A 26,828-nucleotide genomic window follows, 5' to 3' on the forward strand; every position below is an offset into this window, starting at 1 on the left:
TGCTGCTGCACAACATACATGCACTGAGTAACACGGGGGTGTTTCCTGTTAAAGCTAAAGATTTAAGTTCGAGTTATGTAAGCAGCATTAGATCACACTTGATTGAGCGTGTGAATAATGCCTTTGTGTGAGTGACTGCATCAGCTGACCAACATCGGCGAGCTCCAGGAGACGCCAGACTGCAGTAACTAATAATTGATCAGCATGCAAGAAATACTTTTTCATTATCGAATATCAACTTATTGAATAAGATTTCAGAAAATATTGATGAATGGCAATCACATGTTCCCAGATCTCATGAGGAGGACTCAGGTTTTTTTTTTGTCGAATTCACAGTCCAAAAAAGAAACATATTAACCCTTCAATGCATCATGTCCACTGCAATGCACAGATATTATTTTATATATTGTAGTGCCACCTCCCAATAACCAGGTGGTGGACCCCAAAACAATTCAATTTAATTGTTTATATGTATGTATGTTTGTAACCTTTAAATAAGCATTTTAAATAATGTGTCAGAATTCAAGAATTCAAAGACAGCCTGTCACTCGAGTGGTCCGACCCTTAAAAATGTGTAACATTTAGCCTGAATAAAACTCCACCTTTACAGTTGTCATAAATGTCAAACATGTTAATTTCAGCTGTAAAGTTGGGAATTTTAACATGGGTGTATGAGGACTGACTCACTTTTAGAGACAGCCTCAAGTGGCTGTTAGAGGAACTGCAGTTTTTGGCACCTCCCTGTTTTCATTTTTTTCAGTTCCATTGGTTGCAGTTTGGTTTAGAAGTAAAAACAAAGATAAAAAAAACCCCATCTTTTTTCGTGATTTAATTCTGCGTGCATGAAAATGATAAATTTACAATATATTTCCAGGTCTCCATGTTTGAGAGGAGGTTGTTCGGCTCTTATCTTTTTCTTTTTGACACCTTAAGTTGCTCCTCTAGATTGACATTTTTCATTTTTTTTATCTATGAAATATGTGATATTGGCCTATAGAAATAAAACTGATTTAACCTTAATGTAGAAAACAGAGAACACATAAAATCCTCACATTTGAGAGGCTTGGGCTTAGAAATGATGTTTTTGTTTGATAAATGACTTATAAAATAAAAAAATTATTAAACCTGCATATATTTGTGTTTATGTTTTATTAAAATGTGAATTTGCTTAGGTTTTGATTAATTTAGGAGGTAGATTTGTTTCAGAATCAGGTATGAAAAGTTTGACCACTGTTCTGAACAGTAAAAACAAATTGATGCCGTGTTTGCTAATCTGACAATCTTCCAGCTCTGTTGCTATTTTGACTCTAATGTTCTGTGGCAGGGCCCCTTCTGCTGAAGTCTGTGTGCCGGGGCGCTCTGACATGGACCCACAGTTCAGCCTGATCTGGATGCTGCATCGCTGACAGAAAGACCAGGAGAGCTGAGGTGCAGCTGAGGCTCCAGCTGGTTCAGGAGCTTGCGGCCTCTCTTACGAAACCACTCAGCGATCTGAGAGGATTTGTGAGGTTTGCAGTTTGAGGATAATTGAGGTTTGATTCAGACTTTAGGGGTTTAATGAGCACATAATCCTTTTCACCTGATCCCTGATCGCAGAAATGAGGTGAAACACTTCATTCCCTCCACATGGTCCAGAGAAAGACGGCATGGGGCCATAATGTCGTTATAATCCCCTCTTTTCTTTTCATCATTTACAGTTTTATCTGCCATATGAACCAAATCAGTGGTGGAATGCAACATTTTTGAGTATTTCTATACTCTATTTCTATTTCTATTCATTTTTTTTGGGGAGGTTTCACTGCCTCTCTTTTGCAGGAGTGCCCTGATCTCATTCGCACATGGCGGGTTTCCATTACAGATTTGTGCAAAATTTGAGCGATATTTTCAAAACGTTGATAAAACACAATTGCATGATGACTGCATTTCCATAAAGTTATCTTATAACGTTCCAAGAAGCATGTCCAAAACATCAGCAGGTTTATTTCTATTGCAGTCACCACACTAGCCACCATTATTTCCAATCAGAGGCTACCGAGGCGAGTTTTGGGAGTGATATTGGAAAGGCAAGCCCTTTACACGTGGAAGTGGCCATGTATGAGTGAATTATGCGAAGCAATAACACCTCTTGTAGTGCCTGCTGCATCACGTCCGGGGGAGCCAATTCCTACCGAGAAGCACATCGCCATAGCATGCAACCTATAAAAACCAAACAAAAAAGTGTTTTCATTGCAGTTTCCCCTGAATCCCCTGAAATACCACCTCATGAGAGTGTAAAAACTTTTTTGTGGTAAAAAAGTGATAAAAAGGAGTTTTTTCAAAATTGACGTGTTTCCATTAGGCGTATCTTACATTCGCAATTTCAATTTGCACAGGCTTAAAGGGTTAAACTCGCCTACTGGTACGTACAAGCAGTGTAGGGAGAAGGGGCCAAGTCTGAATGTTGTGTTTACAAACCTCTTCCATCCTTTTAAGTAACAATTTAAATTCCAGATTTATACTTGTGGTTGAGTATTTTTTAGAGTACTGTATTTCTACTTTTACTCAAATTAAGGATCTAAGTATTTCTTCCACAACATGAAACTGTCTAATATCACAATCAACACAAAGACAAACAGCACATAGGGGCAGGCGGACACTTGAACAGAGCGCAGGCTGTGCATGTGCGTGTACAGATGTAATTCAGGAGGGGGATCATACACTAAGAAGTTTTCCAGGACATGATTTTCCCACCGTGCACACTGAGTCAGCCTCTTAGAGCTGCACACCACTCGGCGCAGGATGTTCTCTCTGTGACTCAGCCTCTCAGCTTTTCTCTGTTAACATCTCCCACCTCCCCCTCCTCCCCCTCCTCCTTCTGTGTGCCACTATATCACCCCACCCATTACCTCCTCCACCACCCTCAGCAGCCTTTCGTGTTTCTTTCACAATCAATGAACGGGTTAAATCCAGTTTATCTGAGGACGCCAGATCTTCTCTAATAGCCTTATCACATGACACAAATGTCCCGGCTTCATGACTCTGCAAATACTCTCACTCACATCTTAGCGTCATGTCTGTACATCAGCTCTGGGAAATCCACATCGTGAGTGTACAACAAGCAACTAGAGTCTTTTTTAGGAGTCAGGATCTATAAAAACTCTTATCTTAGAGTCACTGTGCCCTCAGTGGCATTACTACGCAGGACGCTTCACGCTGTGTTTGGATTTCCCAACCTGCAGTGTGCGGGAAAAAGTGCAACTCATGAGTGTTTACAGTACGAGAGGATCGAAATGTTTTGTTCTCGAGCCAACGAAGCCAGAACACAATGCACAGAAAAGGGTGATCCACAGGGTGAAGCAATGGCATTAGCGATAAGAGTATTTTTATGATCAGCAGCAGAAGTTATGCTGTGGCCAAATCAAACATGTTTCACAACAGTTTTCTTCCTCGAAATGGGAGGTGATGATTGTTTTGTTGTCAACTCTGGCTTGCCATGTGAGTTACAAAGTCATAAAAATACCAGAGACACATCAAGTATTTACAGGGAGTGTTATCACGTTTGTGGTTTTCCACTCTGACAGACAAACGTTTTCAGCCTGTGTGACAAATAAGATTTTATGGGTTTTTGTTCTTTTACATGCAGGGAACACGGTGACACCGACAGAAGACAGACATTGTCTGATGGAAAAACACTCAGATAAAAAAAAGAGCTTTTTCTCTCCTTGAACTGGATCCATTTGACACTAAACGTTACCCAGAGTGTTTTTATATTATGCGAAATAATGGTGATTATTATTATTATTGTTGTTGTTATTACTCTGTGATGGGAATAAGCTCCATTGAAGCTAATTCTTCATTTTCCATATCTACTCAGTGGAACTTTACTCTACTCAACTACATTTATTTGACAACTTGAGTTACTTGTGACTTTTCAGATCAAGATTTTATGAACAAAACGTGATCAGTCTAAAAGCAGACTTCATTTACACACTTTTATAGGTCACATGATGCTGTGGCTATGCGCTTGTCAGTAGAAACTGGCTCCCTCGAGCATGATGCAACAGACGCTACAAGAGGTGTTATTGCATCGCATAACTCTTCAAAATCATCTCAAAATTTTGAATCCACCATTCCTCTGTGAAATCGTGGACTATCACCTCCCAGAAATCCCTCGTACATGGCCGCTCCAGTATATGGGGTTTGCCTTTCCATTATGACTCGCAAACACGCCAACGCCGCCTTCGATGGAAATAATGACGGCTAGTGCGGTGGCTGCAATAGAAATAAATCTGCTGATGTTTTGAACATCCAGCGCCATGTTTCTTGGAGTGTTTTTGCGAGAGAAGAAGTCGCATAACATCACTAAGTGGAGTCATCTCACAATTGTGTTTTATCGACATTTTGAAAATATCGCTCAAGTTTTGCACAAATCTGTAATGAAAACCCGCCTAGTGACAGAGTCCATTCTGACAAACAAATACTTTCACTTTTGATATTTTACGCACATTTTGCTGAAAATGCTTTTGTACTTTCACTTGGGTAAATTTTTGAATGCAGGACTTTAACTCGTATTTGAATAATTCTGTTTAGTTTCACTTAAATAAATGATCTGAATACGTCCTCCCCCAGTGGAAACTTCCACCCTGTACGTTTACATGTTAGCATAGAGAGGGAGGCCTTGAACCTTCCCAGCAGTGTTTATCTGCTGTATCCTGGGTGACGGTGCAGCAGAGGGAGGAAGAGATAGCCGAGGTCCTTGAAACACTTTAACGTCCCGTTTTAATCACATGCCCCTCACCAGAGCAGCAGCAGCAGAAACATAGGAGCGGATCTGCAGCCTGATTTGATTGCTGCAGTGATTATTACTCCATCAGACAGGCAGTAATTGTGAAGTAGATGTGAGGAGGCAGAGGGAGGCGGGGGGGCTGAGCATGAGCAGCTTGACAGCAGGCCAGGTTAGAGGGAGGACGTCCGGGAAAAGAACATGCTGATCTGCCGCTCATAATTGGTGGATTGTTTCTCGGCCTACCTGTGGGTGGTGTTGTTCAGACCGGAGTCACAGTGTCACTGTGTCTCTTGCCAGGAGTCAAGCTATCCGGGGTTTAATGGTGCACATGCAGGAACATTTTTCTGATCTACACAGGGGCTCTGCTCGAGAAAATCAATTAACGGTGGCTAATGGCAACAGAGATTTTTTCCTGTCATGGATTTAATCCTTTTACACACGTTTTAGGGACAGTTGTCGGGAGCAGAGAGGGTGGATGTTTTCAGCAGCTCTCCGCTGAACTCCACATGTCTGAATGCATCAGTGACTTTATCAGATTATCTCAGTTTGTTCCTCTGAGCCGAAAAAATGTCCTGAGTACGTCTTACAGTAAATGAGCTGCTGGAGATACGGCTGGCTCTGCATGACAAGAAATGCCAATCGTAATCACTTGGTCACAACACAAAGTGGCAGAGCAAAAATCATTTATATGTCCTTCAAACACAGGAAACATAGAGGATATGTCCAAAGGCTTCAGCGTTGCACACGAGGCCTGCTCTGCCTTCCCACCTTTTCACCTGCCTCAGTGCCTCAGTGCTCTGAAAGTATCCTGTAGGTTTTGATTTTCTGGCTTATTGACAATATTATAATTTAAAAGCACAACACATCCAAATTTGTCAGAAAAGTAGCAGAATGATAAAGTCGTGGACTTATTTTCATCATTGTTTCAGGTAAAGTAGTAGTATGAGACTTAGGCATTTTTAAAACCTTGAACCCTATTTTCCCGTGTTTTTGGGGTCAAAATGAGTAATGAGACAACAAATTTTGAAAGTGGTTCAGTACTGAGAAACAGTGCTGCAGCCACAGAGGCGAAACAGACTGCCGTGTAATTTCTAAGGGAGATTTTGCACCATAAATTAACGTCCATTATATTGTTTTGTTATTATTATAGTCTATCAACATTATGGAAAAGATCCTACGTAGAAATTACATGACCCTTTTCACTAACTAACAGTGCTCTGTTGAGAAATAAATTTCAAGTTGTCTTCCAACAAACAAAACTTTGCCCTCAAAAAAACCTAATCCTCATACAAACTGCATAATTTAACATGTAGGAAAATGTTTTGCATGTTTATATTACTATTGTTTTATGTTTGAATTCTGACATTAACAAGTAAATTCACAAAAAGTGTTATTAGGCTTTTGCAACAAAAAGAAAACATGTAGCCTAATTTTTACAGCATCTGCAAAGAGTTACATGTCAAAGAACAACGCGTGCACCTCTGCACAAAAATTAAGCCAAAATGTCTCAGATATACGGATGCTGCCAGTTTGTGCTGGAAGATACCCGCTCAGTTACACTCGGCCACTCGGCACACGCCTCATGGGCCCGTAAATTCAGGTATTTATACCCCAAAAAAAGAGCTTTTTCTGCTTCATGCACCAATAAGCAGCTCTCATGGGGGCTCCGCCTCCATGGCTGTATCCAGACTTTCTTTAATACATCTATGGTGCGGTAGCCATCTCTGCAATATCAAGATCCACTTTCACCCATCCGACCAATCATAAGCAGCGCCACTGATCATGAAAACACTGATCGCCTCACACTGCTGTCAACCATGACATCACATCCTGTCCGTATATTATCAAATAACTAATTTTAAAGAAACTTAGCAGAATAAGGAACATTTAAAGCACACATCACAGCAGATGGATTCTTTTCTCTGTGGCTGAAGGACTAAAAAGTTGCTGCGTATTTCCCCACATTTTAACCATGAAAGATTTCCTTTCACTGCAATCTGTGAAGTTTTGTTACTGGTCAACTGATGAGTCCTTTCAGTGCTTTCGTAAACTTAAACACCCCTAACTGTCTGTGAACTCGCCCTGCTTCCTCCTTTTTTCAACACTAAGTCAATCTCGTTAACCTGTGGGGTAAAGGTGCAGATTATTCTCAACGTCTAACCAAGTGCTTCACGACTCAAGACCAGGTGAGCAGCTCATTAGTATGGGGACATGCTGTCAGATGCTGCCTCCGACTGAAACTGGTGTCCTTATACATCCTTGAATAGAAGAGTCCACTGATGCAGTCGCACATTTTAACCCTTTAAAACCTGGGCAGAAATCTAAGTATGGGGCAATGAGCAACTACACTGAATTTTGCAAAATATTAGTAAAAAGTACTTTAAAATTAGCATCATAAACAAAAAACAAAACACCAATCAAACAAACAAAACTTGGACAGTTAAATATAGTTATATATATAGTATATAGTTAAATATAAAAAAAGGGAAATGACCTGAAAAAACTTAAAAATTACAGTAATTAATGAAAATAAATTTAAACATTTAATGATGACAATTATAAATATAGCTCTCTGGATTTCTCCCCATAGCTTTTAATAAATTATTTTCTAAATCTAGTAATTTCTTGCAATTTTGTGGGACATTTCTAGCCAAGTTGCTCATTGCCTTTTTCCACCATGTTTTCTGAAGAAATCAAACCAGTTTGCTCAAGGTTCAAAGATTTAAATACATGTGAAAAGTTTCTGAATGCAGCTCAAGAAAAATGATGTCACTCCAGGTTTCAAACAGTGAATTAAAACAGATGGGTTTTTAGCCACATTCCTGAATGTTTTTGGGGCAGTTTTTTTCAGAAAATAGCCCTTAAAAATTACCTGCATTATTTAAGTAATGCCTGCTCCAGTTTACAGATGTGAAGTATTTTAAGTTTTTTTTGGTCTAATCTAATAAAATCATGATTGCACTCTAATTGGGAACATTTTGTTTTGGCCCACTAGCAAAAAACAGCCATCAGTCATCAGGTAGATTTAATATAAGTGTGATGTTCATGTGATGTTGAGTGTTTGACCCTGTGCCGCTGTTTGTACAGGTTATATTTAAACTGCTCTGCAGACACATGGGCGGAAATTTCCACCACAGACTAATCAGCTGATGACAGTCGATCAATGAGACCATCACAGTTCAACGCGCTCACACACTTCTATCTCTGGCAGGTTTCCACGTCAGCGGTCTCAGTGATTACAGCTCTCATTGAGAAAAAAGGGGCACGGCTGCAGGGATCTGTCTTTAAGTCTATTATCTGTAGCCCAAATCCAACAGGATCCTTCTGCTGGTCCGAGCTGAACCTTCATCACCCGACACCAACCGACCTCCTCTGCTACAAGCCTCATTTATACAGCGGGAACAATAAAAAATAATTATTTCAGTTTTAGTTTAGTTTTTTTTTCCTTTTTGCTTGGAGCTTTTGTTTAGATGTACATTTTTTAAAATTTATTTATCTATTTTGTCTTTGCCCTTGAGTCAGCGCTGACCAAACGCTCACCTTCTCTCTGTGTTTGAATAAATTGCAGCTTTTGATGTCAAATTTTCCGCTTATTCTGCTATTTGGCTCATTGTAATTTGCTCCAGTTTATCTGCAAACATCAGCTAAACATGTAAATATAAATGCAAAACACACTCTGTGCTTTCTTTGTTTCATGACCCAGGAACCTAGTTTTCTCAAGTAATACCATTTTCTACCTTTACAAACCACACTAAAGCGAATGACGATGAATCTGTTTTTTGTTTTTTTCTTTGGCTTTTAATGATGGCAGTCAAACGCTTTGTCTCAGACTAAAAAAAACTCAGCAACAGTTACAGACTGCGATAAAACCTGATTCAGACGTTCATGTTCCTCAGAGGCTCATGAATCCCACTGACGCTGGTGATCCTGGACATGACGTCAAACTATCACAAGATTTTTACGGTTGTCAAGAATTTGAGATTAGCCTTAAAGAACAAAACTGTTTTTTGTAGCAGGCTGTAAACATGTTTCTGTTCTGCTATAAAGTTAGGAATTTTAACATGGGCGTCTATGGGCATTGACTCTGTTTTCGAGACAGACTCAAGTGGCCATTTAAGAACTGCACTCAGCCCCGGAGGTTACTGTTTGGGCAAACTCCAAATGCACTTGATCCTACATCTCCCATAATGCAACTGAACAGCTGAGCTTTATGTGTCAAATCAGCAGAATTAAGGCAGTCAAAATAACGGTAATATTGCAATACTGCACTATTGACAAGCCAATCAAAGGGCGTGAGCAACCGCCACAACAACTACGATCATTTTTGTCTCTTTTTCATGGGAGCACCGTCTATTTTACACTCTGCTACAAATGCCAGCAGCATGACAGGGTAAATTTGGGTAAATCGCTGCAGCCACTTGTCACTGTCATTTTTTTACACCCCACATAAAAATAATGGAATTAGTACCATCATATCACCCTTTGGTTTGTGGATTTGCCATTTCAGTCATCACCACTGTTTGGTTTTTTTTTTGACCATATTTTGGGCAAATGGCTCTTAGCAGCTGCAGTTTTTGACACCAACATGTTGGCTTCATTTTACAACCTGGAGGTTACTGTTTGGTCCAATCACAGCAGAGGAGCAGCAGGAAAAATACCACAAAGACCAACCGTCACACCGCTGAACAACAACAATAATGGAGCTGATATTGATGCTGAACCCACGCAGATCAGCAGGCCCTTCCTTTCACCCGACGTGTTTTAGAGCCCATTAATCCAGAGCTAGTTGCTCTACTTTGTGCTGACATCTTTACTTTAGCAGACATTCTGTATCATAGCAACTAGATGCAACCAAAGCATCTCAAAAACGCTGCAACTGATGAATATTAAAAACTTTATTTATAATTAAATAATTGGCTTTTTGAGCACTAAAAACACATGATCGACCCCTAGATATATTGACAACTTAAAGATGTAATGTTTTTTATCTCACGGTAACAAATTGAGAGTTAAGCTGCGTGACCCTCTGCAGCGCTAAGAGTCAAAAACAGCGGAGAGCACAGATTAAATAACAAAAACAAGGTGTTGCCTCTTAGTGAACTTTGTTCAGCGGGAACCCATCAAAACCGGAGGAGTAACAAATGCGCATAACACCAGATGTCTGAAGCCGTCCTGGGCGGCGAGCTGCTATAATTAGCCAGACACACTTGAGTCAGAGCCAAGAGAAGAGCATATCTGCAGGAGGCCAAGTCAAACTCACCCACAGTGCTGCTGGGAACCGCTCGGCTCACTTCTGATGAGCAGGAAATCACGTGTGACACCCATTATTAGAAACAGCACCAGGCTCTCAAGTCTCAACCTTAAACTTAAAGAGAAGCTCTTTTTTCTGTATTAAAGCAGTCTGAGCTGCAAAGAGTTTAAATTCTGCAGCATCAGTACAGACTCTATCAGCTCGCTCAGTACAGTTAGTACCAATCAGCACTTTAATCTCTTAACGTTTGACACGTCTGGGTTTTATTTTTGCCTGATTTCAGCTTGTTTGTGTCTCCGCTCCTCCAGCTGTTGTTGAGATATGATCACAGTTCCTACAGTTTTAACACACGTTAGATTTAAGATTTTTAAAAATGCCACACAGAATGAAATTTAGGACCAATATTACAATGACCAAAACTGAAGAGAATAATCTAGCGCGCAGACTTTGTATTTTCTTCTCTTGTATTATCTTTTGTCCGGCATTTAGTATTTTGTCACCTGGATATGCGCGTTTGTGCGAACTTTTTAGAGACACTACCACCCAAATAATCGGTAAATTAAAAAAATTACCTATTATTTGGACATTTTACAATACAACGTCAGAAAAAAGATGAACAGAATCCTACTGTCCATGCCTGAGCATTTTTTAAGACTTCTGAAAGATTTATTTTAGACATTTTAATACAAATTAAGGCTTTATTTTAAGATAAATTAATTCAATGCTTTTTAAGACTTTTCAAGGATCCGCAGGAGCCCTGGACATGAAGATGCTGTACAGTTTATCCTGACGTCCAGAGAGACAAACAGCTGGTGTGAATGTGTGGGAGTGAGAGTGTCTGTGTTATCTTTCTCATGACGGTGATGTAATTTATATGATCACAGGTTGAGCTCAGTGAGATAAAGGTACCTGATTATTTCATACACACTGACTGACAAAAAGAAGAGTCCGAATAAAAACAAAGCGTTTCGAGAGAGAATGATACGGAAATACTTTGTTTATCAGTGTTTGAGCCAAAATAGTTGTTTGAACTTATATGAGCATACAAATAAATACAAGACACTTGTATCACGGTGCATAGAGTTTTTGGATGTTGTATAATCTTTTTTGCTGTATTTCGTTCATGACATGCTTTCATTTTTTGGGTGCTCCGCTGTCCTTGAAGGAATAGTTTGGGATTTTTGAAGTGGGGCTGTATGAGATACATATGTACAGTCAGTGTATTACATGCAGTATCTGGCGATGGCGTGATCCCAGTTTGTGGAAACAGACGGGGTGCGTCCCCCACAGCTCATCATTAACAAGCTGTATAGAGGGGTTAATATCAACATGTATTTTAGCCACTTTAAAAATGGCCAAGCTAAAAAATACAGTATCAGCCTAAGTGGAAGCTGTATGGAGAGTGTTTTCAACGTGAAATTTTGATTTTGTAACAGCCGCTAACAGCACTTTTTGATCAAAACAGCTGAGTAATGTAATGCCAAAGGAAAAGGCTGTGTAACGGCGAGGCGGAGCAGTGGAAATACTCTAAATATAAAGATTTGCATCTGCGTGAAAGGGATTTCACTCACAGATGTGAGAGTGGTTTTAAATTTTCTCAACAAACTTACAGCAAGAAAGTAAGTCAGTCTATTAACCGAAATGTTAAACTGTTCCTTCCCATTTCCTGTCAGCTCTGTACGGCCCGCTCACCAACAAGGACATAAAATTACAAAAAGACATATTTTAAAAGTTAAAAAACAACAACAACAACAACAAAAAACATTAAGGTGTGATATATAAATCATTTTTAATATAGAAAAAACTTGCAGCTGGGACTTGAACCCAGATGATGTTGAAAGACTTCTCTTTACTTTGAAGCCGTTTACTAACCTGCTCACAGCATCCTCAGTCTCTGCTCTTTCACTGGGCACATATTTGAAGATATTGTGTCCATTTTACCACCCAGACCATTATCCACCTTGTGATTACATCCTCAGCTCTCTCATAATTCTCCTTCTTCTTTAGTTTTTTTGTATTTTCATTATTGTTTTATTTCTCTCTTTTTAATTTGCATTTTAAACATCTCATGCTGTGTTTTTTTAATCATCTTTTTCTGCGCTGTGTCAAGATCTTAGCAGTGCCCTTGTGCATGAAATGTGCTGCATGAATAATTTGCCTCCTTGAAATGTCTGGAGGTCATTCTCTGCTGTAGAGCGAACAATAAAAGGCAGCTGTATTTGTATGTGTGTCACTGATGCACCTTTAGTTTACTGAATAACGGCTCCTGTCATTCAAAGCGTGCAGGAGAAGCTGCTAACCTAATAAACTATTTTCCGTTTCCTTGTACCTGTTGGGAACATTGGATGTTATTATAATGATACACACACACACACACACACGCGCGCACACACACACACACACACACCCACACACACACACACACACACACACACACACACACACACACACACACACAGAGTGAATAAACCTGCCGGCTCCTGTCCACCCCTCCTCTTCATCCATTCATCCGCTTATTCATTCATGGAGTCAGATTAAGTTAAATCCCTCCGTGCACTTTTCTCACCACACATCCACTCTACATTTGCTATCTAAGCCGTGTGGTCAGAGGGGGTTGATGCAGTTTTTTTTTGTAGTTTTTTTTCTGAATGAGGGTTTTGTCTTCAGATTATTGTGCAGAATTATGCACGAAGGTTCAACTAATCCCAATTATACACACAGAAGATTCATAATCCAGCCAACACCCACTCCCAGCTGTTGAGAGAGAAGCAGTTGTTGTCGTGTTGGATTTAACCCTAACCCCCGACTACAGCTACATCAGAATCAGAATCAGAATCAGAATCACGTTTATTGGCCAAGTTCAACAAATGAGGAACAAGGATTTTTTTCCGGGTTTGCAATGCTCACAGTACAGGGGAGGGAAATAAGTTAGGGATAGGAAAAACAGAAAAAAAGACAGACATAGACATGTAATTGTATTCACAAAAGGAAGAGATAGAGAATATATACAAAATGTACAGTATGTAATTCAAAAATATACAGTATGACATAAAATGCAATGGCATTCATTTGTCCTTTTGATTAACCTCTTTAATTATAACTAATGTCTGGTGACATCTAAATGTTGTTACAAAAGCTTTTTCACAGACACAAGGGCAAAAATTATCTGTAAATACTGAAGATTTCTTAGTTTTCAAGATGTAAAAGGTACAAAATAAAAGATAAAAGGCATCATATCAGCTAGCACTAACCTTGGTCTAAAAACATCAGCCTTGAAAATCCCTGAGTCACTTAAATTGTTATCATTTATGGTAATGTTGAATTTTCCTCCCTGCCTGCAGGCTGATGGGAAACTCATTAGTTTTGCAGGTATCTGTTCATAAACCAAAGTACTGGACAAATAAAGGAAAAATCAGGGGATCACCAGAGTTACTACAATCCATCCTGATGCCCTCTATATGCGACTACGCACAACCCAACTCAACTCAACAACACAACTCCCTGTACAAAGTATGCAGGGAGACCTGCGCTGTGGACCACACTGGCGGCGCGACGACTGGGAGTCACAATCTTAAAATTTCAAACGGTGCTCATATTACGTTTGTCGGGGATGTTAGACGTCATCACACCAGACACAGAAACTCATTAAACCCACTTTTACAGAGGTTTTCCACCCTTACAGCTGTACAGTTGCACTCAAACTTGTAGATTTATGTTTATAATATTTTTCGATTGTGTTTTAATGTGTTTTACAGTGTTTGTAGTTGCGATGTGTTAGTCGTGTGACCACGATGTAGTTCATGTATATCCTAACAATAGCTTTTTGCTTCTGGTAATTTCATTTCTGCTTCAAAACGAACAAACCTCGTATAAAATCCCATAAGGTTTTTGACGAGGGAACCATTTCGATGCTTACTTCCTGGTTGGCCTACAAAAATACGTCATCCCTTCACCAGTCTATAGAGGGAGACTGTATTTCTTGTTTCTGTGGTCTAAGGGCATCTTTTCGGTCTGATTGGTGATTACGTGGAAGAGAACAGACAGGCTATTTACCAAAAGTTCAACTTTTTGCTGCAGGCGCTTTTTTTTTTTCGGGCCTCACCGCTGCAGCTTATACACCACTGCCCACATTCAAATGAAAGGGAGTTGCAATTTCCCAGTGATGCAGGATTTAGTGTGAATGTATACTTACAGGAGTTTGTTTTCACTCCTTTAATCACGAATTTGCATTTTGCAATTCTTACATAAAAGCCTGTCGCATACTCTAACCTAATGTGCTGCCTCTGTCCGAAGGTCGATAACCACAGCTTTAAATAACATCATGTAATTCGGAGTAATTTTTTTTTAAACTATGTGAAAACAACACACTTTAACATTTCTAAACAGAAGGAGATTAACTTTTTTTCTTTTCCAACATTAATCTGAAGAAAACTGATTCTCCTGCTGGTTACAAAGCGCCTCAGTGTTCCCATGTGTCGGCATTAGAGTAAATAAAGCAAAATAAAGGTTAGAGGCCAGGCGCCTGTAGAATAACATTATATAACTCTGTCAGCGGATATTACCCTAATTCCACTCATGTGGCTCCGCACAGGAATGCACTCAGTGTACAGTTCTCATGAGCTGAAACAACAGTCAAAAAATGTGTGTGTGCATGAAGATAGATAGATAGGTAGATAGATAGACAGATCAAGCGAGGTCGGGAATGCAGGTCGTAAAAGTCTCTCTTGTGTCTCGGCCTCTGTCATATGATTTCATAATATACGGAGCCGAGACATTCACGTGCGTTCAGCCTCTGGCTCCCATGATTCAGCTCAGTTAACCCTCCGCTCTCATGATCACGCCGTCGACAGGTCGCCTTAGAGGCACGAGGCCTCCGTGATCGTTCACTCGTGTCTCAGACTGAATATCTCAGGAAAAACTTTGATCTTAAGACGTCACAGGGTCTGATGTTTATCCAAGAATACACATGAACATTTCCCAAAGGGGAGAGTTCATAGAATTTGTTTGCCCACAAAAAAAGATTGGTGTAATGCTGTCTTCATGTTCACACTACACTGTAAAATCTGACAAGCTGATCTCACTTATAATAATCTTGGAAACCAACCGCCTTGAAAAATTACTTTTACTCAAAATGTAATCGTATCAACTTAATTATGTCAAGTTGTTGCGACATAAAAATGAAAAAGTGAAATTATCTTGTTTTAGCAACTTCAGTAAACCAAGTTAGTCTGACTGAACTTGATCATGACAAAGAGGATTTTGGTAATGATGACGTTTGGAGATCTGCAAGTTTAAAAACAAGTTTAAGAAAATACAAATATGACTTGTTTGCACTAATCTTTTCTCTTCACTCTATTATCCTAATTCTCCTTTAATATGTTTTATATTTTATTGCTCTGTAAAGCACTTTTAATTGCCCTGTTGTATGAAATGTGCCACACAGATGAAGCTGCCTTGCCTAATGATAGGGAAGATAATTTTACACCAAATAAGTTGAAGGTTTTTGGCTTCATGCGCCACTCCTCAACTTTCATGCTATTGTTGCCGCTCTGACTGTCCTATTCCAAGTACATTTTTAAAGACAGCGTTGGTGACAATGTTTTTATTTAAGTTGCGTTATTAGATTGTCCCTCTGCTTTATCCTTCCTTCTGGTGTATGCAAACCCTCAGCAGAGGTGGAGATATGTTTGCATGATTTCAAAATTTCACAAATGAAAAAAAAAACAACTAAGTAAAATAATAAATCATATTTACTGTATTATAAAGCCTCAACTGTATATTTATAGACAGTGTCTGAGTTGACACCGGACACCTACGGCAAGAGAAGTTAAATCTTCTACCAGGAAGTGATCCCTCATAAAACATGTTGCCCTTTAAACTGTCCCGCCTGTGTCTGGTGGAATATAATGTGCTACCGGAGCAGGACTAGGATATGCATGTGATATAATGTGCAAATTACATCCGTATTATTCCTTAAAATGTTTTATCTTTCCTGGAAATAATAGCTCCACCTCAGACTCAAATATTCGTGACTGTTGGATTCACAGCAGACATGAATCTGCTCCAATTATTCCAGTTTCCCAGTAAACACTCACACATACCCACAGACTCAGCAATGATTTAATATGTTTACACTTTGAAGTTGAGTGCGTATCACAGGTGCCTGCGGTGCAGTCTGCCGGCCTGTGGTATTTCACACTGCTCATATCGCTGGATAATTTGTTGGCTGCAGAAGTTGAGCTATGCTCAGAGTCTCCTTGGATGTAGGACAGTTACATGAGCCTCTCGTCTTCCTCTAGATTACATAAACACTCTGCAGCCTGTTGTATCAGGACATGTAGCACTGATGCAGCACTGATTTTCAAACTACCTGTAAAAGATGCAAGATGCTCTTTTATCCCAAACGGAGGCCGCACACAGCAAACTTCAAAGGCTGTGCAGCATCAGGCGGTGAGAGCACAGGACGCGCTGCATCCTTTGATCTCTGATCTGGTTAATTCAACCAGCTGCTTCTATAAGAGCTACAACACGAAGACACTCGCATCTCCACTTCCTGCCCTGGTTTAACCAGAAAAACTGCTGTTATCAGGGTCAGAGAGGGAAGGAAGACGCTCACTTTGAAAAGTAAATCAAAGTCAGGAAAAGTGAAATAAGTGTGTCAGCTGAGATTATTTAACTTGGAGATTTTGTCGCAGCACAGTGTGATTTTAGCTCAGAACTTGTATATACTACTTTATACACTTTTAGTTCAAAATGCAAACTTAAAAATAGAACCTGTTTTTGTGCACCTCAACAATATTCTTAAATTCAAGAGAGCTTTAATTGTCTCCTACAGTAAGTAAGAAACAAAGGAGCTGATTGTTCACAGCTGTACAATTCCTCCATTGCACCTTTTGTACACATTTTGTGTTGTTTATAATCTATTTTTCAATTTAGATTTTTAGATTGCTTCTATAATTTTATTTTATCTTGTTCTATTTAAAGTTACTGTTTTTATTCATCCTCTATGTTCACTGTTTTGCACCAAAACACCAAGTCAAATTCCTGTATGTGTAAATGTATTGGCAATAAAACCAGATTCTGATTCTGACTGATTTTAGAAAGAAGGAGGCAAAGACACACACCCCCGTCTACATCAGCGGGGCCGAGGTGGAGCAGGTGAACAGTCTTGGTCATCACACATCACCTCCCAGGTTAAAAAAAGCATGGAAAAGGCTCTACTTCCTACAGAAACTTAGGAAAGCTAAATTCCAGAGCAAGATCCTGGTTAACTTCTACAGAGAAGCAATAGAAAGCAAACTGACCGGAAACATCACCAACCGGCATGGTTCGTGCACGGCCCAGGACAGGAAGGCTCTACAGCGGGTGATTAAAACTGCCCAGAACATCACTGGTTACGTCTACAGAGCGTCAGTGACGGTGCGGTGTCTGCACAGAGCACAAACGATACTGAAGACAGCAGCCACCCCAGACACAGCCTGTTCACCCTGCTGCCATCTGACAGAAGGTACAGAAGTATCTGCTACCAGACTTCACCAGCAGCTTCATCCCCCAGGCTGTGAGATGAGATGTCGCAGGATTCAAGGACAAATTTTAAAATGACTAATAAATCTACCTCATACTTTGCCACTTTGTCAGAGATACAACAGAAGAGAAACCAGTGCAACACGACACACCAACCCAGTCGCCAGAATAAACGCTGGTATTGTATGTTTCTGAAAATTGCTGATATGGAACATTTGCACGGCTCTGCGGTTAATGTGTGGTTATGTTTAGGGAGAAAAAACACTTAGTTATGGTTTGGAAAGGATCATGTTTTAGATTTTCATGGCACCATCCCTGTTGACGGTTTGCTTCAAAACACCCATGTTTGGAGCCTAAAAAGCTGATGGAAACACAGCAATGACTCGCTAAACACAACAGGATGAGCTGTTTGTGGATCTCAAACAGACGTCTGCAGCTTGTTTCCTGTGACACAGACACCGTCGCCTTTACACAAGGCGACGGCGGTGCACAGAGCTTCAAAGAGCCGGAGATGAGAGTGAGTAGGAGGCCGACGGTGTAAGATCTGAGCACGGGAACAAAAATGCCAACACATCGCTGACAGTACAATAATAACATCAAGAGCATGGGTTTCACTCCCAGTGGTTTCTGTGACATGTATGTGTGTGTATATATATATATATATATATATATATATATATATACACACACAAAGTAGAATAAAAATATAGGGAACGGAGTAACCAGTTTTTGCTTTTTACCTCATTATTTGAAACTTATGCCCCATTAAACATGAACATCAATCATAATAAGGTAAAGTATGATAAGACCCATTAAGAGTTTACCTATAAAATCTTAAGGTTGTAAACAGGCCTGCTGAAGCGTCATCTTCAGATCAACATGTTCTGCTTGGGTACAAACACGACATTCAATATTGTCACTATTGTCTCCACAGAAAGTGCCAACGTGGGTCGAGGACCAGCTGAAGAAAGATTATCGTGGAGTCACTCATTCAGCTCAGGTCAGATAAACTTAGATTGGCCGGGCGTATGTTTAAGAGGATTAAGGCCTGGGCCGTGATTCGATTTCACTTGCACGACATTCGCCTGTGTTTGAAAAATCTAATTTATGCATGAAGCGTGGAGTTTTACATCAGTGACAACATGCTTAGTACTTTCTCCCACATGCTTTGCTTTGTCTGCACAGTAGCATCAAAGCCAGCTGGGCGAAGCATGACGATCGACTTGGTTGTTGCCTCCTGCGTCAAACTGATGACACAGTGCTATTTATAAATGGCACTGACAGGCCATGATCAGTGCGCATGAGGGCGGAGGAATGCACTGTTAAATTGGGCACCGCTTTTGTTAATCCCGGCATGGTATTGACATCCAATGTTTTGACGTCAAAGAAAAAAAAAACTTTGGGACTGTTTGACAGCAGCATTGTCTCTGTGATTATGCAAAACTGTGCTTTCATGTCAGAACCGGGAGGCAACGATACAAATCAGATGCACACAGCTGAATCAGAGCACCATCTTGGCCTAAATAAAGCCCCTCGCTGCAGTCGTTTTGCAGTTGAGCGCTGTACAGCAAAACAAACCCACCCAGTGCAGATTAACATCCTCTCACAGATGCATCAATATTTTCTTGATGAAATCGCTGTCACACGCACTGCAGTGACCCACTTCCACCTGTGTCTATAAAACAAGACAAGAAGAAAGCGGCTCTCTCCGGGGAAGGCACGGAGTGGAAAATTCCTCCTTCAGTGGTTAAACAAGCAGCATGGGGCCCAGAAGACGCCTGCACAAACTTGGCATTGTTCAGAAGAATAACTGTCTTATCCGAGGAATCCCTGAGCTTTGGTGAAGCAGAGGGAGTTGCAAAAGCACTTCTCGGCATAAAAACAAGGGCATTCCTCTGAGAAGAACTGAGAAAAGAGATTTGTTTGGACAGCGAAGTGTCGGAATAATCAGTAAAAAGTCTTATTTAAACTTTCCCCACTTGTCTTTCCTGCAGACTCATATGACCCAGTGCCCTCTGTAACTGTTTAACAAACGGTGAAGGACACAAACGTGAAGCCGTTGCGTAACACTGTTTGCATGACGGCGCTATGATTAACCTCTAAACCTCTTGTCTTCACACAAAGCCATTTTAATTACCCTTCATCCTCGACCTTGTAGGTGAATTTCCAAACGATCCACTGGAACATTTCACGCCATTTAAAAAACAATCCAAAGGTCAATCCCAAAGCTTGTAGCCTCCATATTTCAGGCCTTAGTGTGCCATTTATGGCGGCTGTAACTGCTGAACAAACATAATAAAGCCACAAGCGTTTTAATTTAAATATTCTACTTCGATACTTCAGTGTTTGATGTACTAGAAGCACCGGCATGTTTTTTTTTGTTCACTGCCAAACAACTAACTTGTTTTTTGAGAATCAAAATGATTTCACCCCATTTCAAATACAAATAAATTTCATCATATGACAGAATTATGTGAATTGCTGCACTAAGAAAATGACGCTTACTTTGAGGTAAGCTCATTTGTATTTGAGACATATTGTTATTTTATTTTTCAACTGTAAAATGTCACTAAATGATATTTGTAAGATTGTTTATGTTTGTTTATGTTAAGAAAATAAAAAATATTTGCCAATATATTATCTGGACTTTTTTACACCTAAATATCGATGACAACATCAGTCATAAAAAGCCCTGTATTCGTCCTGTTATATTGGGCTGTGTCGCAAAGTTTCACCAACTTTTCTGCAAAGATTTGGTTTTAGTCATGTTTAGCTAGTCTTTTAAAGGATCTGCGGGAACACTGATTTAAATTTCTCTCATGCTTTCTCAGTCTTTCAATTCACCTTCACTGTGACCTTCTAAGGAAACATCCACAACTCTCTGGTACCGATTCACCACATATTGTAAACTGACTGCTGTAGATTTGTTCAAGCACCCCACATAGAATAATCAGCCGTACATCAATGAGAGACGGCGGTAAATACGGGAAGACGACCCGACACTTATCTGGCACTTAGCACTGGGAATCATGTCAGAGCTTTTTGGCCTGCGATGTCTTACAGTACACAGATGATTCAATTACTCCGCTGGGACGGTTACATAAGAAGGAACATGAGCGGCAGAGAGGAGACGGGGAGGTGAGATGCCAAGCAGTCCCTCCAGAGTAGCTCTCTGCAGCCTTCACTTTGGACGAATTAAACCCAAATTGCCAAAGAAGATTTAATCAAGTAATTCTGCAGCACGTGCAATCTTTGAGTCTCTGCATCTGGAGTGTGTCAAAGTGGCACCAGATGGGCCGCCAGCAGCAGAGACAGGCGAGGAGCATGGCACCAATATATTATATATATATTTTACTTGTCCTGTTTTTGGATGTGGGACGAGATTACACAATCTACATGAATAATGAAAAATACCTTCTTAAATGTCTGCAACTGATCTTAAGTGTCCAACAGAAAATTCTTGTCTCCTGAAAAAAACAGCAAAGTCGTGCATTAGGCAGATATTATTTGCAGTGGTAGAATGTAACTAAGTACATTTACTTAAGTTTTACTTTAAGGTACTTGTATTTTCATTTTCTGCTGCTTTATAGGAAAATATTGTACTTTACTCCACTACATTTGTTATCTCCACCAAGCATAAGAATTGATGGGATCAGACGTTTGGTTGTGTTTTTGTGTGCATGCATGAGTGTGTATGTGTGCGTGTATGTATTTGCAACACATTGTCATCTCAACTCGACTTCCGCGTCTACATATTACAAGTTAGGTATCCTTCTACGTCTGTTTTTCATAACGGATAGTTAGGTTTAGGCGACAAAGTCACAGATGGTTGGGTTTAGGTCAAGGATGCACATGGTAAAGTGTAGAAAAAACATCACATTTAAAATGCAGTCAAACCCAGATTTCCGCATCAAAGTCTGGGTTTGTGGGACCCACCCACCTCCCCTCCTGTCCGCCCAATAAGTGTTCTCGCACTCTTTGTAATATTTTATGTCTATGATACTGCTTCCATCACGGATTTTCTGTCACCATATTTTGTGTTCTCCTCAAGATTTCTCTGTCCCGGATCACAATGTACTTTAAGATATTCAGTTTGGGCTCACTGTTTGCCGAGGTCGGATCGCAGTAGCAGGACGGGTGCTCGGTTGTGTAACGGGGACGTGAGATTGTATCTGACACAGAATGGCATCGCTGTAGTTGCCTTAGGATGATGTTCCCTCTTTCATAACACTTTATGTGTTCTTAATCCTCCATCAGACTTAATCCTCTCCAACTGATGCCAAGTTTTACCTCCCTCACACCTGCTCTGTCTGAGCCCCTCACTCCGTATGTAGGTCTGACCGTGACAATGCTGAATAAAACACTTCATAAGAGGAGCAACGTTGTTATTTTTCTTATTTTCCTCAGGATAAATATTGTTTTGCAGGTCACTCTTGCCCCTTTTTAAACTAAATATCTTTAGTGTCAACTTTATCAAGTGAACAATCTGTAAGTAAAGCAAAAAACAGCAGTAACTGAGTAAAAGTTTAAAGTTTGAGGGATGGTTTGGCTGGCGGTACTCACAAAAATATAAAAATCTGAACTGTAAATTGCCATGAATTTGTGTCAAAGTTTTATAAAAGGTTTAAAAGCCGAATAAAATGATTTTAAGGCGAGTTCATCTTCCACTTCATAGATGAATCGGGGCACAACTGAAAACCAGCTTACATTGTGCCTTCTCCTCAAACCGACTGGTCACGTCTGTCTCGGTGCATCACTGTCACGCAGCACAAACACTGAATATTTGAAAATGTTAAGCTCCCATCCGTCAGCTGTCCGGAGGAAGTGAATCACATCTCTCAGATCTCAAAAGTTCAGTCAGACCAGGGCCGACAGGCGCCGCTGACACCGCCAACAAGTGACCGACTGCAGCCGGATCCATCAGCTCGTAATCACAAACATTTTCCTGCTAATTTCCATCGTTGATGCAGTTTGGGTGGAAAAGATCAACGCAGGTCTTCTGGAGTAAACACCAAAAGCCGTGAATTCTTTTCACTTGCAATTAACATGCAGTGTTGTGAATCTTTACTTCCTTAAAATCTACCAAATGTACGCGTCAAAGGTGAATCATTCAAACTTTGCAACCACACGACATGAACTTCCTCAGTGCTTCTTATTCCATTGTGCTGCTTGTAAGAGATTCTCAGGTCTTAATGGAAAAGAAATGGCCTGGCTCATAACGTTGTATGTGGTACTAAAGTGGAAGAATCACGCTCTACAGGTGCGTCTTGGCCCAATTCAAATACTGCAAATGATCTTTCATCAAAAGGCGCTTTTCAAACCATCCTGAGTGCCTGGACCTGGATCTTTTAACCACTGTATTTTTTAACTACAAGTTCACACTTTTTTATAAGATTCAAACAGTTTGGGTTATGAGCCAGGATTACACAATCTTCATTAATATACCATCTTAATTTTCTGCAACTGATCAGCAGCGGATCGTCTAATCAGAGCAGTATGACTGATCTCAGACACTTTGTGAAGTGAATCAGCATGAAGATTTATTTATCCACTATAATCTGTGCTACCTGAATGAGATGAAATCTGCAGGTGTTAAGTCTGAAAGAAACAAAATCTGTGCCTGACCTTGACGGCTTTGGTATTCTTTTTTTTTTTTTTTTTATATATTTTAGGTTTCCATCTGGAGTTTCATGACGTCTGTAAAGACAGAAAAAAAAATCAATCAACTCAAATCCAGCATCCTGCAGCAGAGAGTCTTGGGCTGTAATCTGCTGTTAAAAACCTCCATTAAAAGACTCACAGCACAGTAATTAAGATTTTTATCCATAACACTTTAAACAAGATGCCAAATATAGAATCACTGTGTGTTCACTTTATCCTGATGCTGGTTTCAATTTCTCTGTTTTCACCGTGTTCAGATTGACCTTCACATCACACAGGGAAAGAAACCCTCATTTTCCAGCCTTACAGTGTGACTATTATGTGCCGTCTATTATATGTGCATCAGCCCACACCAGCACTTTGAGTTTACATCCAATTAAAGCCGCAGCAGGCACTGACCTTTATGAGTAACATGAGCGTTACATCAGTTCATTAGTTATAGAGTGCACTTAAAAAAAATCCATTAAAAAAAAAGACTTGTTAGGCTGCTACTAACTCTTATTGCCATTTCTGTTTCATCTGCAACAGCCAACAAGTGTTAGCTGCAGTCTCAGTGGTGCCAAAGACCAGAGCTGCAGTCAAATAGGATTTTTTCTTAAAAAAGTTTCCTCACTAAGTGAAATGACCAGGAAGTGTCAGCCATGATAAGAGCTGGTCAAATACCAATGTCATATAATGTAAAGGTTGCCTGGAAATAAAAAATTAGAGACTATAAATGTGAACAAATATGATCCATTAAGATATAAAAAAAGCATTTAAATTAATGTTTGAGAAGTAGAAATTGAAAATGTACTAAAGAAATGACGATTAAATGAATGTTTACCAAAATATTTGTGAGTTCAAGTTATCTAATAATTGACTGCTCTCTGACAAAATGTGTGTTTTAAGGTCAGATCAAGGCTTTTAAGGACAACTTGCTGTTCTGAGATCAGATCTGCGGTGTGCTCCCTGTGTACACTGTCTGTCAGGACATCTCCTCTCCTCTTATCAGCTGTATGACTTCGTGCCGCTCCTTCAGTCAAGCTGCTGTGGCATTAACCTAGTTACAAACCGGCATAGTTTGGTTTGGAGAAAAAAAAACAAAAAAAGCTTGCTTCTTACGCAACCCCATCATCTGAGTGGGGCATCACGATCCTTCCTCTGCATACAGACTCAGGAAGGAATGAAAAGAATGAAAAGACACAAAGATATAAGGAAAACAAAAACACTGGAGGTTATGCAGAAGTAAAAGCCATCGCATTCATTGACCGCGAGCCCTCGGGCCAACTGACGTCCGAGGTCGAGGGCGCAGGCAGCCATGCATCAACTCCACTGAAAGAAGCTCAAGAGCTTTGGTCTTTCACGAGGATTTGTGTTTTTCTGCTGCTGCTGCCGGCGTTGTGGTTTATGTAAGAGAAAGAGTGGCAATCAAGCTGAGTGACGTCAGTGGCAGATGAAGAGTGACTTAAACAGAAGACAGAGGGGCAAATTAAAGAAAAAAGGAATCAAGAGACTCAGACAAAGTCCGGATTAATGGGTTAAGATGACTGAGCTGCATCATCAATCTGTTTGGTCACATAAATATTTACATTTTCATCATTTTTTAAAATTATTTACAGCCTATACTTTGCATTATTTTGTCTCCTCTTCACTAAGAAAACATGATATCAATAACAGTTTCCTTTTTTGAGGCACGTTAATGGTTAAGTTAGACTTTTACATAATTTCATCTCTGTCATAACTACCAGCTGGTCAAAGCGTCAGTGAATTAAAAAGCCTATTTTTTCTTTTTGCACATATGGTAAATCCTTGAACACAACAGTTTCTCAGAGTTATGTAACCTCCTTCATGACTGTAGCTGAAACTTCACTGAGCTCAGCAGCACACTAACATTTCTTCCACTGAGACAGCAGATTCTCTTTTCTGACTCCAATCAGCAGAGTAACCACAGAGCAGAGTGAGCAGGAAACTGAAGTTATTGATTAATATGTGAACCGGAAACATTAATCAAAGGATGTTGGCAAAAGAAAATAGCACTAAAGCAGATTTTCCAGATGAACCACATGCAGCCCGTGATGACTGGCCAGTGAATTTAGAAAGTAATTTCTCCTCCACAGCTGTGTTTTAGGCTCCACATCACAGCATTATTAATCTCTAGTTTACATACCTGTCGGTTATATTTCTTCGACAGCTGGCTGAGTGCCCCTTATCTCGGGTTGCACAACTTGTATATATTAGTTTTGTGTTACTTTATACTCATTTTCACTACATTTCAGAGTGAGATATTTAACAGCAGTATTTGTTCAACAAGTCAAGTAATCTCTGAAAAAGCCTCCCACATGTGGACAGGATTTTTTAATGTTTTTTCACTATTTAAAAAGGATTCAAATCTCATTTAACTGTAGAGCTGTGCAGTGTATTGCTTTTCTCAGACTCCTTACTACGCTGTCGCTCTTGATCTCTTTATCGAAAGTGTGATTTTGCACCAAGAAATAGTCACTGAGAGTCCACACGCACACACGCACTCGCACACGCACTCACACACACACAAACACACACACACACACACACACACGCACTCACACACACACAAACACACACACACACACACACACACACAAACAAGCACACCCTCTAAACTTCTCAAAATGTATTTAAACTGTTCTAGGTTCAACCAGATAAAACTCTCCAATATTTCACAAAAATAATCAAATATTAGAAAGTCCAAAACTTTTTTTTCCATAACAGACTTTTTTCTTCTTTACTCTCCTATCAATCATCTCCTGACCCCTCAGATTTATCTTGTGACCTTATAAAGGGGCCCGACTCCCAGGTTGAGGAACTACAGAGCCAAACTACTCAGCAGTACTCAGCAACAGTACATAAAGTAATTAAAGTAGCTGCCCACACATTAATATATCAGAATAAGAAATACATGATTATATATCAGTCAAAAACACTTCTACTTTTGAATGCAGCACTTTTACTTCTAATGGAGTATTTTTTTTTACATGGCTGCATTGGTGCTTTTACCCAAAGTAAAGGCTCTGAATACTTTTACGACTGGTTTCATTCTTCTCGTGAATCTGATCCCAGATTTGTCCTAGTTTTCTTCACAAAGTTTGTTCTGGATTAAAAATCAGTTTCTCTTGCATTCCTGCTCACTGTGTAACATATAAAGCTGAGAAGTAAAATACTGCAGCTACACTGTAATTTGAATACATTGTGTGACAGGATTTACAACTTGTTTTACACAGCTGGGTCAGACCAGGTAAAATGCTAATCAAACGGTCTTTGTCAATTACTATGTAGGTCAGGGCATTCAGGGCTTTGATATTCATGTTTTCAAAGAAACATGAGACGAATAACAGCACAATAAAGAGCTCGAAACCACCTGCACCAAAAACTGCAATTACACTGGTGAAGAAAAGCACAGTCAGTAACCGAATATGACCTGTTTTTGTAGCAGTTTAAGTCATTAGGTTTTACTATGACAATTTTGTTTTACGGTATAACTGTCAGCCTATATACATGCAACCCAATCACCAGAATAAATACTGTCATTGTACATTTCTGCAAACCATCCATATGTAACATTTTTATGTTTCATATGAAGTTGATATGCTGAAACTTTACTTTTTAATTTTC

At 39.8% G+C, this 26,828-nt stretch overlaps 2 long non-coding RNA genes across 2 annotated transcripts in view; one reads left to right on the top strand and one right to left on the bottom strand.

The window, feature by feature from the left end:
- The window catches only part of LOC121964680 (uncharacterized), a 46,718-nt gene that overhangs the window by 8,340 nt on the left and 11,550 nt on the right, over window positions 1-26,828 (bottom strand). The gene's annotated exons all lie outside the window — the stretch shown is intronic.
- Window positions 2,951-8,188, top strand: LOC148186677 (uncharacterized). The gene is made up of 2 exons (XR_015779426.1): window positions 2,951-5,575; window positions 7,977-8,188. It is a non-coding gene; the product is annotated as an uncharacterized LOC148186677 (long non-coding RNA).

Source organism: Plectropomus leopardus, chromosome 17 (assembly GCF_026936395.1).
Source record: "Plectropomus leopardus strain MGB_pleo_1.0 chromosome 17, ASM2693639v1, whole genome shotgun sequence".
NCBI classification, from domain to species: Eukaryota; Metazoa; Chordata; class Actinopteri; order Perciformes; family Serranidae; genus Plectropomus; species Plectropomus leopardus.